Source organism: Dermacentor silvarum, chromosome 1 (assembly GCF_013339745.2).
Source record: "Dermacentor silvarum isolate Dsil-2018 chromosome 1, BIME_Dsil_1.4, whole genome shotgun sequence".
Taxonomy (NCBI): domain Eukaryota; kingdom Metazoa; phylum Arthropoda; class Arachnida; order Ixodida; family Ixodidae; genus Dermacentor; species Dermacentor silvarum.
The window spans coordinates 446,741,348-446,756,913 of record NC_051154.1 but is presented as its reverse complement, the minus strand read 5'-3'; the positions used below and the strand labels follow the sequence as shown (position 1 = coordinate 446,756,913).

Sequence of the window (15,566 nt, the reverse complement as noted above, 5' to 3'; positions counted from 1 at the left end):
TTCATTCATTCTCTTCTTTACATGCGCATCGATATGCGCATTCCTGTGACACGCCAAGCGTCGCACCGTCGAGATCAATGTAGCGTCCATGACAGCATTCGCACTCTTTCCGTTAGTGCTGGGACGCCGCGGTGCTAGCTGTGCATGTTCGCGGTGTCACTTCTTTGCATGTGCAGCAATATGCGCATACCTGTGCCACGCCAAGCGTCGCACCGTCGAGATCAATGTAGCGTCTGCGACCATGTTCGCGCCCTTTCCCGGAGTGCGTTGTCGTCGCTGTGCTCGCTGTACGTTTTCGCGGCGTCTCTATATATGCAGAGATATGCCTAGTATGCGACCACATAAATAAAGGCATTCTGGTTATGGTATTTTCAACTATTACCGCTGTCCCAAATAAGTTGAATTACCCACGGTGTTTCTTTGAGTTAGGTGGGAGGAGCCTCCAGCAACGTGCTTGAACATTTTGTCTGCAGCACCCACAATGTCTACTGGCGAACGACGCTATCCAGCCGATCGATAGGTCCTTTAGTGGAAATGAGTTGCTGAGAGAGAGTTAACCATACTAGCGCCACGGAGCCATATCTTTCGAACAAGTTGTAAACTGCGCGGCTCAAGGTTCTTAATAGTTAATCTGCTATTGCTAGATCATCCACAACGTTCACCCGGAGCTACCAGCGGTAACGGTTTCTGTACTTCTCCGCGATAAGCACGAAAGAAATTTGACGTGACCATGACCCACGTAATCTGATAACTTCGTGGGAAGTGGTGCCTTCTAAGTGAGCTCCCGTTACCCAATTTAAGCATGTCTGGAAGCCACCGAGGTTGGTTTGAATTCGTGCGTGTCTTAACGAAACAATTCATTTTCAGCCTTAAACTTATTTTTTCAAGTGGTATAACAATCTGTATACACTAGCCAATTACATAAGTAGCAAGTTTTGTTTTGAAATGCATGATTTCATTAAATATTTATGTATACCCAACATACCTATTTCCCCGTAGCTCTTGTGGCCCACTTAGTTTACCTTTAAACCTACCCATGAAAATAAACGCACACATGATCCGCAGTCCAATGAAAGTTGAAAAATCAGGCAAGGACAACTACCATGTGGGAAATCCCCTTAAGAACGGGATAAAGAAAAAAAACAGCACCAGCCTTACCCCTGTCGAGAAAATGGGGGTAAGCGAAGATTGTCATGTATGTACCTGACTACTACTTTTCCTTCCCTCTCATGCAAGTTGTCCTTCCGTTGCGTTGTACGATTGTCTGCTCGTCGCTGTTGTCGCATGTGTTCTATGTCTAGAGTTTGCTCAGCGGCGTGGTTAGCAGCATTTGCCCGCCCATTGCCGCTTGCGATTCTTCGAAATTAAATTGCTTCAAAATAAAATATTTCCGTCTCGTAACACAATGAATGGCTCATACCCCTTAAGCAATGGCTCATAGCCCCGTAAACGTGGCCTCCTCATTACGATGATAGAAGAGAAGTGAACGCTGAAATGATTAACGGCAACGGCGCCAGCTGTGGCAGAAGACGACGACGACGACGAACGTGGGAGCAGTGGCACGAGCGCGTGCCGAGCACGAGCGCTACCCTAGGGGGTGCCAACGAGCTTCCTGCGCAAGACAATGACGCTCGAGCCAATGCTGATGATGATACCGCTGACACCGACCCCGACATAAGTCAGTCTATAAAGCTTCATTTAAAACGAAGCGCCCCTGTGGCCTAATGGACAAGGCATCGGTCTCCTAAACCGAGGATTGCGGGTTCGAGTCCCGCCAGGGGTAAACTTATTTTGCGTTGTGCGTTTCTAATTTTTGTTTTTAGTTTTACGCGCAAGCGTAGATGCTCCTTCTGTCAAATCGGTGAGATTGTTTTTCGCCGCGATGGCAGCAAGCGCCGGAGACGGAAGGTGCCTGGAGGGGGAGAAGAAAATAGCCGCGTTCGCGCCGTTTCCCTTCGTGCTGTGATGCCGTGGTGCTCGCTGTGCCTGTTCACGGCCTATGTTTGCATTTGCAGCAATGGGCGCACTCCCTGTGGCGCCCCAGGCGTCGCACCGGGAAAGGCTGGTGATTTTGTATTGCGATAGCAATTATATGGACACTCAAAAGCAGATTTCTGCCGTCGGCGTCGCCGTCGTCGTCGCCGTTGCCGTCGCCGTGAGGTTCCGTATGACGTCAATGGAGATGAAATCGTCGCCGCGCGCCGAACGCTGTATGTGCGAGTGAAAGGGCGCGAGGGGCGCGCGCTTTCACTGGGAATGAGCGCACGGCGGAGAACAAACGCGCGTTCTGCGCCGTGCTCCCTTAAGGGCTGCAGAAGTAGGCGTCTCTTTCCTCCTTTACAATCACCATATAGTAGAGCAAACGCGCCTTCTTCCGACGCGCGAAATGCCATGGAGGAGGGGGGAGGGGGAGGAAAGGGAGGCGATGTTTAGCTGCGGCACCAAGTGCCTATTTATATCAGAGGCTCCGGCAACAGTCACCAACGCCGCACGCATTTTGAGCGAACGCGGGCAAAACGCCGACGGCGTCGACAACAGTTCTGCGTGCTGCCGGTGCTGCTGCTTGTTCAAGTTTATACAGCTGATAAAGCTAATATCATTACTCCGTATAGCTCTCTACAAATTTGCTATCGCAATTGATGCTTCGCCTTTCAGGTGAAACTGCGACAACTTTTTTTGTGTCTGCAGCACCCACGATGTCTACTGGCAAGTGACGCTATCCGGCCGATCGTTAGCTCCTTTAGTGGAAATGAGTTGCTGAAAGAGAGTGAACTCTTCTAGCGTGATGGAGACATATCTTTCGAACAAGTTGTCAACTGCGCGGCTCAAGGTTCCTACATAGTTAATCTGCTATTGCTAGATCATCCACAACCTTCACTCGGAGCTACCAGCGGTAATGGTTTCTGTACTCCGCGATAAGCACGAAAGAAATTTGACGTGACCATGACCCACGTAATTTAAAAGTTGTCGCAGTTTCACCTGAAACGCGAAGCATCAATTGCGATAGCAAACTTGTAGAGAGCTATACGGAGTAATGATATTAGCTTTATCTGCTGTATAAACTTGGACATGCAGCAGCATCGGCAACACGCAGAACTGTTGTCGACGCCATCGGCGTTTTGCCCGCGTTCGCTCAAAATGCGTGCGGCGTTGGTGACTGTTGCCGGAGCCTCTGATATAAATAGGCACTTCGTGACGCAGCTAAACGTCGCTTCCCTTCTCTCCCCCTCCCCCACGGCCTCTCGCACGTCGGAAGAAGGCGCGTTTGCTCTACATATATGGTGATTGTAAAGGAGAAAAGAGACGCCTACTTCTGCAGCCCTTAAGCGAGCACGGCGCAGAACGCGCGTTTGATCTCCGCCGTGCTTTCACTCGCACATACAGCGTTCGGCTCGCGGCGACGATTTCTTCTCCAAATGACGTCATACGGAACCTCACGGCGACGGCGACGGCGACGCCGACGGCAGAAATCTGCTTTTGAGTGTCCATATAATTGCTATCGCAATAACTTCTTGCGAAGTGGTGCCTTCTAATTCACCTCGCGTTACCCCGTTTAAGCGTGACTGGACAGCCATCATGCTGGGTCTGAATTCATGCGTGTCTTAACGAAACAATTCATATTCAGCCTTGCACTTATTTTTGCAAGTGGCGTAACAATCTCTATAAAATTGTCAATTACATCTGTAACAAGTTTTGTTTTGCAATTATATGGACACTCAAAAGCAGATTTCTGCCGTCGGCATCGCCGTCGTCGTCGCCGTCGCCGTTGCCGTCGCCATGAGGTTCCGTATGACGTCAATGGAGATGAAATGGTCGCCGCGCGCCAAACGCTGTATGTGCGAGTGAAAGGGCGCGAGGGGCGCGCGCTTTCACACTGGGAATTAAATTCTATTAAATATAATGTATACCCAACATACCCATTTCCCCGTAGCTCCTGGGGCCCACTTAGATTACCTTTAATCCTACCCATGAAAATAAACGCACACACGCTCCACAGTCCAATGAAAGTTGAAAAATCTGGCAAGGACAACCACTATGTGCGAAATCCCCTCAAGAACGGGATAAAGAAAAAAAGTTGTCGCAGTTTCACCTGAAAGGCGAAGCATCAATTGCGATAGCAAATTTGTAGAGAGCTATACGGAGTAATGATATTAGCTTTATCAGCTGTATAAACTTGAACAAGCAGCAGCACCGGCAACACGCAGAACTGTTGTCGACGCCGTCGGCGTTTTGCCCGCGTTCGCTCAAAATGCGTGCGGCGTTGGTGACTGTTGCCGGAGCCTCTGATATAAATAGGCACTTGGTGCCGCAGCTAAACGTCGCCTCCCTTCCCTCCCCCTCCCCCCCCTCCTCCATGGCATTTCGCGCGTCGGAAGAAGGCGCGTTTGCTCTACTATATGGTGATTGTAAAGGAGGAAAGAGACGCCTACTTCTGCAGCCCTTAAGGGAGCACGGCGCAGAACGCGCGTTTGTTCTCCGCCGTGCGCTCATTCCCAGTGAAAGCGCGCGCCCCTCGCGCCCTTTCACTCGCACATACAGCGTTCGGCGCGCGGCGACGATTTCATCTCCATTGACGTCATACGGAACCTCACGGCGACCGCAACGGCGACGGCGACGACGACGGCGACGCCGACGGCAGAAATCTGCTTTTGAGTGTCCATATAATTGCAAAACAAAACTTGTTACAGATGTAATTGACAATTTTATAGAGATTGTTATGCCACTTGCAAAAATAAGTGCAAGGCTGAATATGAATTGTTTCGTTAAGACACGCATGAATTCAGACCCAGCATGATGGCTGTCCAGTCACGCTTAAACGGGGTAACGCGAGGTCAATTAGAAGGCACCACTGCGCAAGAAGTTATTATTGCGATAGCAATTATATGGACACTCAAAAGCAGATTTCCGCCGTCGGCGTCGCCGTCGCCGTGAGGTTCCGTATGACGTCATTTGGAGAAGAAATCGTCGCCGTGGTAGGTAAGTGGTTCTTGAGGGAAAGGGAAAGGTTGACGCTATCTTCTGCAGCCCTTGAGGGAGCACGGCTCAGCGCCAACGGGGAGGGGTAAGTGGGAGCGAAAGAAGGGATAGAGTGGAGACGCCATGGCTGGGCGAAGCAAAACCGGCAGGCATAGGCGGCACGTATCAGGCCGAGATGGAAGGCCTTGGCGTGCTGCAGAGTCTGCAGGGGTGTTGTGCCAGGCCGGTCAGGCCCGGGGTGGAGTGGGAGGCCGTGAGGCCTTCCCGCTTGTAGAAATGTCCTTAGAGGCGTGTGGAGAGCCCTGACGAGTCAAGGAACTCCACGACGCCTCGAAGTGCAGAAAGGTGGTGTCGGCCGGGGAAGAGGAGATCTTCCTCCTTGCCACAGGGGAGGCCCAGGCGGCGGAACTCCTGCAGGAGTGGGCCCCGCTGCTGGAGGTACGCCGGGCAGGCCAGCAGGAGATGTTCGATCGTCTCCGGCTCCCCGCAGGAGCTGCAGGCCGGGGACGTCGCTCGTCCCAGTCGGTAGCTGCGTGCTGCCGTCCAGCTGCAGCCGATGCGGAGCCGGAGAAGGAGCGAGGTCTCCCTGCGAGCCAGGCCTCGCTGGGGCGTCGCCGCGCGCCGAACGCTGTATGTGCGAGTGAAAGGGCGCGAGGGGCGCGTCTTTCACGGGGACTGAACGCACGGCGGAGATCAAACGCGCGTTCTGCACCGTGCTCGCTTAAGGGCTGCACAAGTAGCCGTCTCTTTTCTCCTTTACAATCACCATATATGTAGAGCAAACGTGCCTTCTTCCGACGTGCGAGAGGCCGTGGGGGAGGGGGAGGGGGAGGGAAGGGAGGCGATGTTTAGCTGCGTCACGAAGTGCCTATTTATATCAGGGGCTCCGGCAACAGTCACCAACGCCGCACGCATTTTGAGCGAACGCGGGCAAAACGCCGATGGCGTCGACAACAGTTCTGCGTGTTGCCGATGCTGCTGCATGTCCAAGTTTATACAGCTGATAAAGCTAATATCATTACTCCGTATAGCTCTCTACAAGTTTGCTATCGCAATTGATGCTTCGCCTTTCAGGTGAAACTGCGACAACTTTTAAATTACGTGGGTCATGGTTAGGGTCACGTCAACTTTCTTTTGTGCTTATCGCGGAGTACAGAAACCATTACCACTGGTAGCTCCGAGTGAAGGTCATGGATGATCTAGCAATAGCAGATTAACTATGTAGGAACCTTGAGCCGCGCAGTTGACAACTTGTTCGAAAGATATGTCTCCATCACGCTAGAAGAGTTCACTCTCTTTCAGCAACTCATTTCCACTAAAGGAGCTAACGATCGGCCGGATAGCGTCACTTGCCAGTAGACATCGTGGGTGCTGCAGACACAATATTTAAGGACGTTGCAAGGAGGCTGCTCCCACCGAACTCAAAGATACACCGTAGGTGATTCAACCTATTTTGGGACAGAGGCAACAGTTTCAAATACCATAATCAGAATGCCTTTATTTATGTGGTTGATGCTAGCTCTTGCATTCACCTTGGGATACCACAGCCACACAAAAAAGTCTTGCTGAAAAATTTGATGCGAAGGACAAAAACAAAATCGAAATTATATTTAAAGAAATTGCGGCAGAACCTCCCTTACGATAACTGTCGACGGTTTTGTGTTAGGATTGAATCAATGTATTGAAACAACGTATTACCAACGTCGAAACGCATTATGTAAGAGGCGTGTACTGCAGCGGGACTCCTTTGTCGCGCTAACGTATAGGAACACTCGGCGCCATCTAGCGCCACCGCCGCGAAGCACGCATGTGGCCTCTGAAATGCTTGGCGCGCCGATGCGTGTGAACGCTGAGAAAGGAGTCATGCGGCAACCGGGCTCCTCACTCGCGCTTCTTTCTAGACATGGTGCGCCATCTGGTGGCGCTGATGAGAAGTCCGCGAGTGGCCTCCAAGACCAGAAGCGGGGCGCTCCGGTGCCTGCGAACGCTGGGAATTGTTGCCTCGCTTGACGCGCACACAGTGCATGTACTCTACGACCCAAGTTGGCGAGAGGTTCATTGAAGAGCGGCACATACCTAGTGCATTTGTGGCGCAGCCTGTCAATCCGTCAGGTTGCTGTCCTCTAGGAACCCTTGTGACGTGGGTTCGATTCCGCTCAGCATTGAAGAAATTTCAGAAATCTTCTTTGTCATTGTAAATCAGTACATTGCGAGTGGCACATACCCAGTGAACCAAGTTGTTCCGATGGTTTGTATCAAACCCTGTTACCTCAGCACAACAGCCCGATGCGTTATCCATTCGACACCGACTACCCAGTGTCCCAAGTAAACGAGAAAATTACATACATACATACATATATACATACATACACACATACATACCTAGAGAACCCACGGAAAGTACGTGAAGCACTCTAAGAAGTAGAGCTCATTAAATTTGCACATATCCCCGGCCCTGTGTGAATCAAGTGCGTGGCCACATGGAAAACGCTCACTGCTACACACATGGAAAGAAGAGACGCCGCGATCATGCAAAGTGAGCACAACAGGGCGTAAGCACTAACGCAAAAGGCGCGAACGTGGTCACGGGCGCTACATTAATCTCGACGGTGCGACGCCTGGGGTGCCACAGGAGAGCGCACATTGCATGCGTCACATGTAAAAAAGAGACGCCGTGAACATGCCGAGTGAGCACCGCACGTCAAAGCACTAACGGAAAGGGCGCGAACGCTGTCGCGGACGCAACATTAATCTCGATGACGCAACGACTGGTGCGCCACAGGAAAGCGCATATTGCTGCAAAAACAAAGAAGAGACGCGGCGAACAAGCACAGCTAGCACCGCGTCGTCAAAGCACTAATAGAAAGGGTGTGGATGCGGTGGCGGACGCTACATTGATCTGGACTGTGCGATGCCTGGGGTGCCACAGGAGAGCGCGCATTGCATGCGTCACATGCATTGCGGCGAAAAACATCCCCGATTTGACAGACGGGGCGGGGCATCTACGCTTGCGCATAAAAATGAAAAAACAAAAAAAGAAACATGAAGGCAAAACAATTTCACCCCTGGCGGGACTCGAACCCGCAATCCTCGGTTTAGGAGACCGATGCCTTCTCCATTAGGCCACAGGGGCGCTTCGGTTTAAGCGAAGCATTATAGAATCACTTGTGTCGCGGTCAGTGTACACGGTATCATCAGCAGCATTGGCTCGAGCATCGTCATCTTCTTCTTCTTCTGCAGCTGGCTTGTTGGCGCGCCTAGGGATGTGCGCGTGCTCGACACGTGCTCGTGCCACTGCTCCCACGTTCGTCGTCTTCGTCTTCTGCCACAGCTGACTGGCAGAGAGAGAGAGAGAGAGAGAGAGAAACGTTTATTATTGAAACAGTGTCCCGAGTGAGGCCCGGTATCACCCTGAGGTGGGAAGGTTCCTTAGTCCAGGAACCCTCTGGCTTCGGCTGCCCTCTTGGCCCTGGCGACGAGTTGTCGTTGGTTTTCTAGGTCCCCGAGGGCGAGCTTGGCCTACCACGTTTCAAACAGGTGGTCTTCGTTTGCTTGTGGTGCTCGGTTAGCGTCCATTTCCGGCTGCATTTCGCTGTCTTCATGCCACGGGCATTCCAAGAGCAAGTGTGCCAGGGTGTCGGGAACGTTGCAAAGTGGGCAGAGGTAGCTGTGGAATGTCGGGCAGAGGCGGTGCATTATAGTGCCGTGAGTGTAGGTATTACTTTGTAGGCGTCTGAGGACCACGCTTTCTTCTTTGCCAAGGTTTGGGTGCGGTGGAGGGTACACGCGGCGCTCGAGCCTGTAGTGTTGCAATATCGCCGAATAGTTGTTGGGTACGGCTTCCACCTCTTCTGCTGCGCCTCGGAGGGCGTGTGGGGCGAGGGGAGCCCGGCTGACGTGCTCGCGGGCAGCGGTGTGGGCCGCCTTGTTCCCCTCTAGCCCCTCGTGTCCGGGTACCCACGTTACGCATACGCAGGTGTACGGGAGCGGAGTGCTACGTCGTTGTAGTACCTTGAGTGCATCAGCCGAGATGCGGCCCCTCGAGAAATTTCTACAGGCGGCCTGAGAGTCGGTGAAAGTGACTGCTGCGTCTGTGCATGTGGTGGTGTGGAGAGCGATTGCCGCTTCTTCCGCCGTTTCCGGGTTGCGTGCCTTGACGGTTGCCGATGCTAACTCGCGGCCTCGGGAGTCTACGACAATGAGAGCGTATGCGTTTCGATGCGGATACTTGGCCGCGTCGGTGTAGCGGGCTTCTGGGTCTTGCTTGAATCTTCGTTTGATGGCGTTGGCTCTAGCTTGCCTTCTACTCTTGTGGTATATGGGATGCATGTTGCGCGGGATGGGTGCAATGCAGAGGGACTCTCCAACGTCCGATGGAATTCGTTCTTTCTTGTCCGTGTCTGCGACGTACGTCTCACTGTAGTTCAGGTGTCGGAGTACTGATCTCCCGGTGGGTGTAAGCTTGAGTCGTTCCAGCTGGCTGTTCTTGTGCGCTTCAGCGAGCTCTTGCCACGTGTTGTGGACGCCCATCTTAAGGAGACGTGTAGTAGAAGCCATGGGGGGGGGGGAGTCCCAGGGCGACTTTGATTGCCTTCCTTATCATGATGTTCATCTTTTCGATCTCTGCGTTCTTTAAAGCCAGGTACGGCATACCGTATGTGATGCGGCTGGTGAGCAGTGCTTGTATTATTCTGAGCGTGTCTTGCTCCTTGAGGCCGCTTTTTTGGCTTGAGAGCCTCTTGACGAGGTGCGTGAGCTGCGAAAGGGTGCGTTGTAGTCTTGGTAGGCTGGCCGCTCCGGATCCGTCCTTATGAATAAGGAGTCCCAGTATTCGTAGCGTATCGACTTTCGGGATTGGCGTCCCATTGAGCGTGACGCAGGGGTCGGGCTCTTCGTAGCTGGGTGGCCTGCCTCTCGTTCTTGCTTTCAGGACGAGATGCTCAGATTTCTCGGGGGCGCAGCGGAGGCCACAGTTTTGGAGATAGCTTTCGATGGTGTTTACGGCTTCTTGTAGGGCGGTTTCTTGTCTTCTAATGTTCTCAGCTCTGGTCCAGAGCGTGATGTCATCAGCGTACATCGCGTGATGCAGATCTGGTATGGTCTCGAGGAGTTTGGGTAACTTGATCATAGCCTCGTTGAAGAGTAGCGGTGAGATGACCGACCCTTGCGGGGTGCCTCTGTTTGGAAGTTGGAAGCTTTCGCTGCGGATGTTACAGATCCCGACGGTTCCCGTGCGGTCTGTCAGAAAGTTTCTGACGTAAGCGTAGGTCCTAGAGCCGCAGCCGGTGCCTTCGAGGTTGTGGAGGATCGCGTCGTGACTCCCTTGCGTCGTGTCAAGGCTCCCTTGACGTCTACTGCCAGTATGCAGTACTTGCTTCGATTGTTAAGGTGATCGAGGAGGCCTTCTTTCAGTTGTAAGAGTACGTCCTGCGTTGAAAGGTGCTGCCTGAAGCCGAACATGGTGTCTGGTAGGTGGCCGTTATCTTCGAGGTACTGGGTAATGCGGTCGTGCACCATATGTTCGAAGAGCTTTCCCACGCACGAGGTGAGGGAGATCGGGCGTAGGTTCTCCAAGCTGAGAGGCTTGTTGGGCTTGGGTATCATAGTGATCTCCAAGTGCTTCCATACAGCAGGCAGTTCTCCTTTCTCCCAGCACTCGTTGTAGTACCGGAGGAGAGCCGCAGTGGCCTGCTGCGGTAGGTTGCGCAAATGCTTGTTTGCAATCCGGTCTTTGCCAGGGCTGGTATTTCTAGTCAGCTTGGCTAGGGCTACGTGGAGTTCTGCCTGCGTGAAGGGTCGGTCGAGTTCTAGATTCGGTTTTCCAGCGTATACGTTGCTGCTAGTTGACGCGCGAGAAGGTGCATCTCCGCAGAGCTTCTTTTGTACTTCTCGGAGGAGGTGTTCCTCTGAACCGTCGTGGTTGTGCATAAGTCTGTGAAGATGTTGCTTCTGTTCCGCTTTGGTAGGTTCCGTGGCTAGGAGTGCGCGTAGGAGGTGCCATGTCCTTTTGGTGCTCAGAGTCCCTTGTAGCTTGTCACAGAAAGCGTGCCAGTTCTGCCTGGCGATTTGGTCCGCATATTCTTGAGCCTGCTTGGTAAGAAGACTGGCAGAAGACGAGAATAAATAAATGTAAATAAATGTAAATACATTTATTTACAGAAGTTTTTTCCTGGGAGGATGGGGAGTGGTACTTAAGTGACCACCCCGTGCAAAACACTAGGTGGGCTCCCCCTTACGGGAGCCCATTGGCGTCGACCGCGGCCCGGGCCCGCTCGACCAAGGCCCGTTGGGCCGTCAGAGCAGCCGAGCTGGGCTCCCTCCCAGTCCTCCGGGGAAGGGTTAGGTAAAGGGGGTAGGTTTGGGGTTTTTTGGCACACACGTGGCGCCGTTGCTGCTCATCATTCCAGCGTTCACTCCTCTTCTGTCGTCGTAATGGAGAGGCCGCATTTACGGGGCTATGAGCCATTCCCTAAGGGGGGTATGAGCCATTCATTGCGTTACGTGACGACCTGAATTAATTTTGAAGCAACTTAATTTCGAAGAATCGCAAGCGGCAATGGAGGGCGAATGCTGCTAACCACACCGCTGAGCAAAATCGAGACATAGAACACAAGCGACAACAGCGAGGAGCAGAGAATAGTACAACGCAACGGAAGGAAAAGTTGCACGAAAGGGAAGAAAAAGTCGTCACAAAGGGAAGGAACAGTAGTAGTCAGGTACAGACACGCCGATCTTCGCTTACCCCCATTTTCTCGACAGGGGAAAGGCTGGGGAGTTTTTTCTTTATCCCGTTCTTGAGGGGATTTCACACATGGCGGTTGTCCTTGCAAGATTTTTCAACTTTCATTGCACTGCGTAGCATGTGTGCGTTTATTTTCATGTGCATGTCTAAATGTAATCTAAATGAGCCACACGGGCTACGGCAAAATGGGTATAAAATAAAATATGAGGTTTTACGCGCCAAAACCACGTTATGATTATGAAGCACGCCGTAGTTTCCGGGACTCCGGAAATTTCGACCACCTTGGGTTCTTTAACGTGCACCTAAATCTAAGCAGATTGGTGTTTTCGCATTTCGCCGCCATCGAAATGCCGCCGTCGTAGCCGGGATTTGATACCGCGACCTCGTGCTTAGCAGCCCAACACCATAGCCACTAAGCAACCACGGCGGGTGAAAATGGGCATATTGGGTATATAATATTATTTAATAAAATCGTGCATTCTAAAACAAAACTTATTACAGATGTAATTGGTATTGCATAGAGATTGTTATACCACTTGCAAAAACAAGTGCAAGGCTGATAATGAATTATTTCGTTAAGACAGGCATGAATTCAGACCTAGTAGCATCATGGCTGTTCAGTCATGCTTAAACTGGGTACCGTGCCACTTCCCAAGAAGTTATTACAGTACGTTATTACAGTACGTTACAGTACGTTATTACAGCACGTTGGTCACACCAACTTTCTTTAGTGCTTATCGCGGAGAAGTGCAGAAACTATTACCGCTGGTAGCTCCGAGTGGTCTAGCAATAGCAGAATATCCATGTAGTAACCTGGAGCCGCGCGTTTGCAAGTGGTTCGAAAGATGTTTCATTTTACATTAGCATAGTTAACTCTTTCATCAACTCCTTTTCATTAAAAGAGCTAACGATCGGCCGCATAGCTTCGTTCGCCTACAGTGTACTAGAAGGCTTTGTAGTGGGCTCAGAGGAGGGCGCGGGCTGAAGCGCCGCATGTTGCCTGCCGAGAGGGGGCACCGCAAGACGTTCCTCCTGAAGCTTGGCTCCAGGACATGGCGGCTGCCGAGCGGGTGGCGTTACTTTTACCATTTCCCTTCGAAGTAAACTGCCGGTTTCAGGTCTAGCGACCAAGTAATTATTTGTAGGTTAAAAAAGTGCGATTGTCTGGACTACTGCAGACGGCTCGGGGAAGATTTCACGTCGTTCCCGCGATGATGTTGAATATCTGCCCAGTTTGTTCTTACAATCATTACGCTTCCGCGGGAAGTTTAATTTGCCTATGTCGTGCCACAACCTAATCATACACAAAGGGTTGTGCCGTTACCTTCGTCGAGCCCTTAGCTCTAACCGCATCGGGTTTGATTGTTAAACTGCCATGGTACACTACGCTGCTGCAAGAAAGTAAACTTGCCAAGCGCTCGCATAGTCTCAGAGGTGAATTTGCTCAGTAATTATGGATATGCTATCTCAAATGGTTTGACTACGGCCCTCGTGCACGCTCGCTTTCACAAGACCACATCCTGGCAATACAAAGCATAAGAGTAAATTGGCCGAAAGAAACAAGCATTTTTCATAGCATGTATAAACACTTTAGTTACAGTAACAGATACAACATATTGGTCAGATGCATCCTGCGAGAATGTAGCAGAACAGCATGCAGAAGCTAATCAGGATTCCAAACGACCACTCACCGCCCCCCCCCCCCCGCCCCCATGTTGCACAATTAGCCTAGGTCTCAACTTTCGGAGTTTCATTGTCTGCTAGTTGCCTCGCTATTTGCATTAACGCCTTTCACGAAGAAGTACGGCCGAGTAGTTAGGTAGAGAATGACCACCTCCGTTGATAGTGCAACCGCCTGTTTGCTACAACCACGCAGGTTCGGGAGATTCGTGGGGATATCGCCTTACGATAACAGGGGCCTTCCGCGAGGAATGCGTATTTCCTTCTCATCCATTAGATACACATAGTCTCTGACATTAGATACACATAGTCTCCAACTACCATGCAGCAAGATTTAAAATATGCAAATACGACGTAGCTTTACAGAACCTACGTAATTTTTGCCGTCGCTTAGAGATACTCAGGAAATTTTTTGCATTCCACCTAATTAGAAAATTAGTCATAGTTCATTATTCAACTTCTCAAATACTCTAATTAGATGAAAAGTGCCAATTGAAAAATTGTTCAGCAACATGAAAAACTCTTGATATAGGCTCCTGTTGATCAATACGTGCTACATAAAAGTGTTTCCGAGGGCGAGAGAAGCCCGCGAATACACCCAAATTGCCGCGCGACTGGCCGCTCAAGGCACTTTTGCCTGTATTCACAGGCTTCTTTCACGATCAGAAAAACACTTTAAGTAGCATGTATTGAGTAACAGAACGCTGTATCAGGAGTTTTTCATGTGTCTCTACAGTTTTTTGACGCATTTCATTTAATTATAATATTTTAGAAGTTCCCTAAATAATAAGACTAATTATGTAATTAGACGGAATGCAAGCAATAATCTTAGTTCTCCACGCGATGGCAAACACCATTACCTTGGTTCTGTCTAGCTACGTGGCATTTCCATATTTTTAAATCTTGGTGCATGATAGCTGGAACACCCTGTTTATCGCTCCTCGAAATGTAGCTCAAGGCCGCGTATGTTTCATCCAATATTTATTCGCCATGGTGAAAGTTTCGTTCCCACTGCTTTCTTCGTTCATCGTGTCGTGGAACATTGAATAAGGGTGCCTTCGATGCCTCTTTCACGCGGCTGTACCCCGTACGGCACTCGGGCGCGAAACTAAAGTTGCGGCGACGGTTAGGCATTTTCGCCTACCCGGGACCACGGTGTAAGATGTATACTCTTTAGGTGGGGACACTTCTCGGCTTGCTTGCTAGACGCGATCGACCAGATAAAGTAGAAAGGGCGCCCGTCTATCGGGGCGGTGACGACAGCGGATACCTATCGGCGGAATGACGCAACTTCAGTTAGAACGCAGGCGAGAGCGTGCGCCGACAAGGAACGCGTGCATGCCCTCTCCCGGGTGACCTACTTTGGTGCGTCACTCAATCATTTCGGATTTCCCGCGAACCGCCAGTTGCTATAACAACGGGAGATTAAACCAATAAAAAGCTTTCTCTGTTGAAGTCGCGTCGTACTGCCGATAGGTATCCGCTGCCGTCACCGGGCCGATCGGCGCGCGCCTTTGCTACTTTATCTGGTCGATCGAGTCTGGCGAGTGTCCTCACCTAAAGAGTATATATCTTACACCGTGCCCGGGACACACGTCTGTAACGAGGGCGACACGCAGAGACAGGTACTACACGGAAATGAAGCCGGCAGCAAGCAACGAAGTCGCAGCCCACCGACCGCCACTGCAGCATGGAAGAACAAACAACCACCCGCACGCGAGACAGCGAAACGGGCGAGAGGACTGGCGAGTTCAGGAGGAAGCTGCTGCAGCGCCTCTAGCGGGCGCATTGGCGGGCGACAGTGGCCGCTTCATTGGAGAGCATAGGAAGCATGGGCGAGTAAGCCCACTAGAAAAGCTTCTAGAACACTGTGGTTCGCCAGTAGATATCGTGGATGCTACAGACACAATATTTAAGGACGTTGCAAGGAGGCTGCTCCCACCGAACTCAAAAATACACCGTAGGTAATTCAGCCTATTTTGGGACAGAGGCAACAGTTTACAATACCATAATCAGTATGTCTTTATTTATGTGGTTGATGCTAGTTCTTGCATTCAACTTGGGCTACCACAGCAGCACAATAAAAAAGTGTGGGTGAAAAATTTTATGTGAAGGAAATTAAGAAATTTAAACATTTAAAGAAATCACGGCAGAACCACTCTCACGA

At 51.1% G+C, this 15,566-nt stretch overlaps 2 non-coding genes across 2 annotated transcripts; one reads left to right on the top strand and one right to left on the bottom strand.

Moving 5' to 3' along the window:
- The first annotated feature begins 1,710 nt into the window (after positions 1–1,710).
- Trnar-ccu (transfer RNA arginine (anticodon CCU)) lies at positions 1,711–1,783 on the top strand. Its single transcript has one exon. It is a non-coding gene; the product is annotated as a tRNA-Arg (tRNA).
- Positions 1,784–8,037: 6,254 nt separating this feature from the next.
- On the bottom strand, positions 8,038–8,110 carry Trnar-ccu (transfer RNA arginine (anticodon CCU)). The gene has a single exon. It is a non-coding gene; the product is annotated as a tRNA-Arg (tRNA).
- Positions 8,111–15,566: the final 7,456 nt, after the last annotated feature.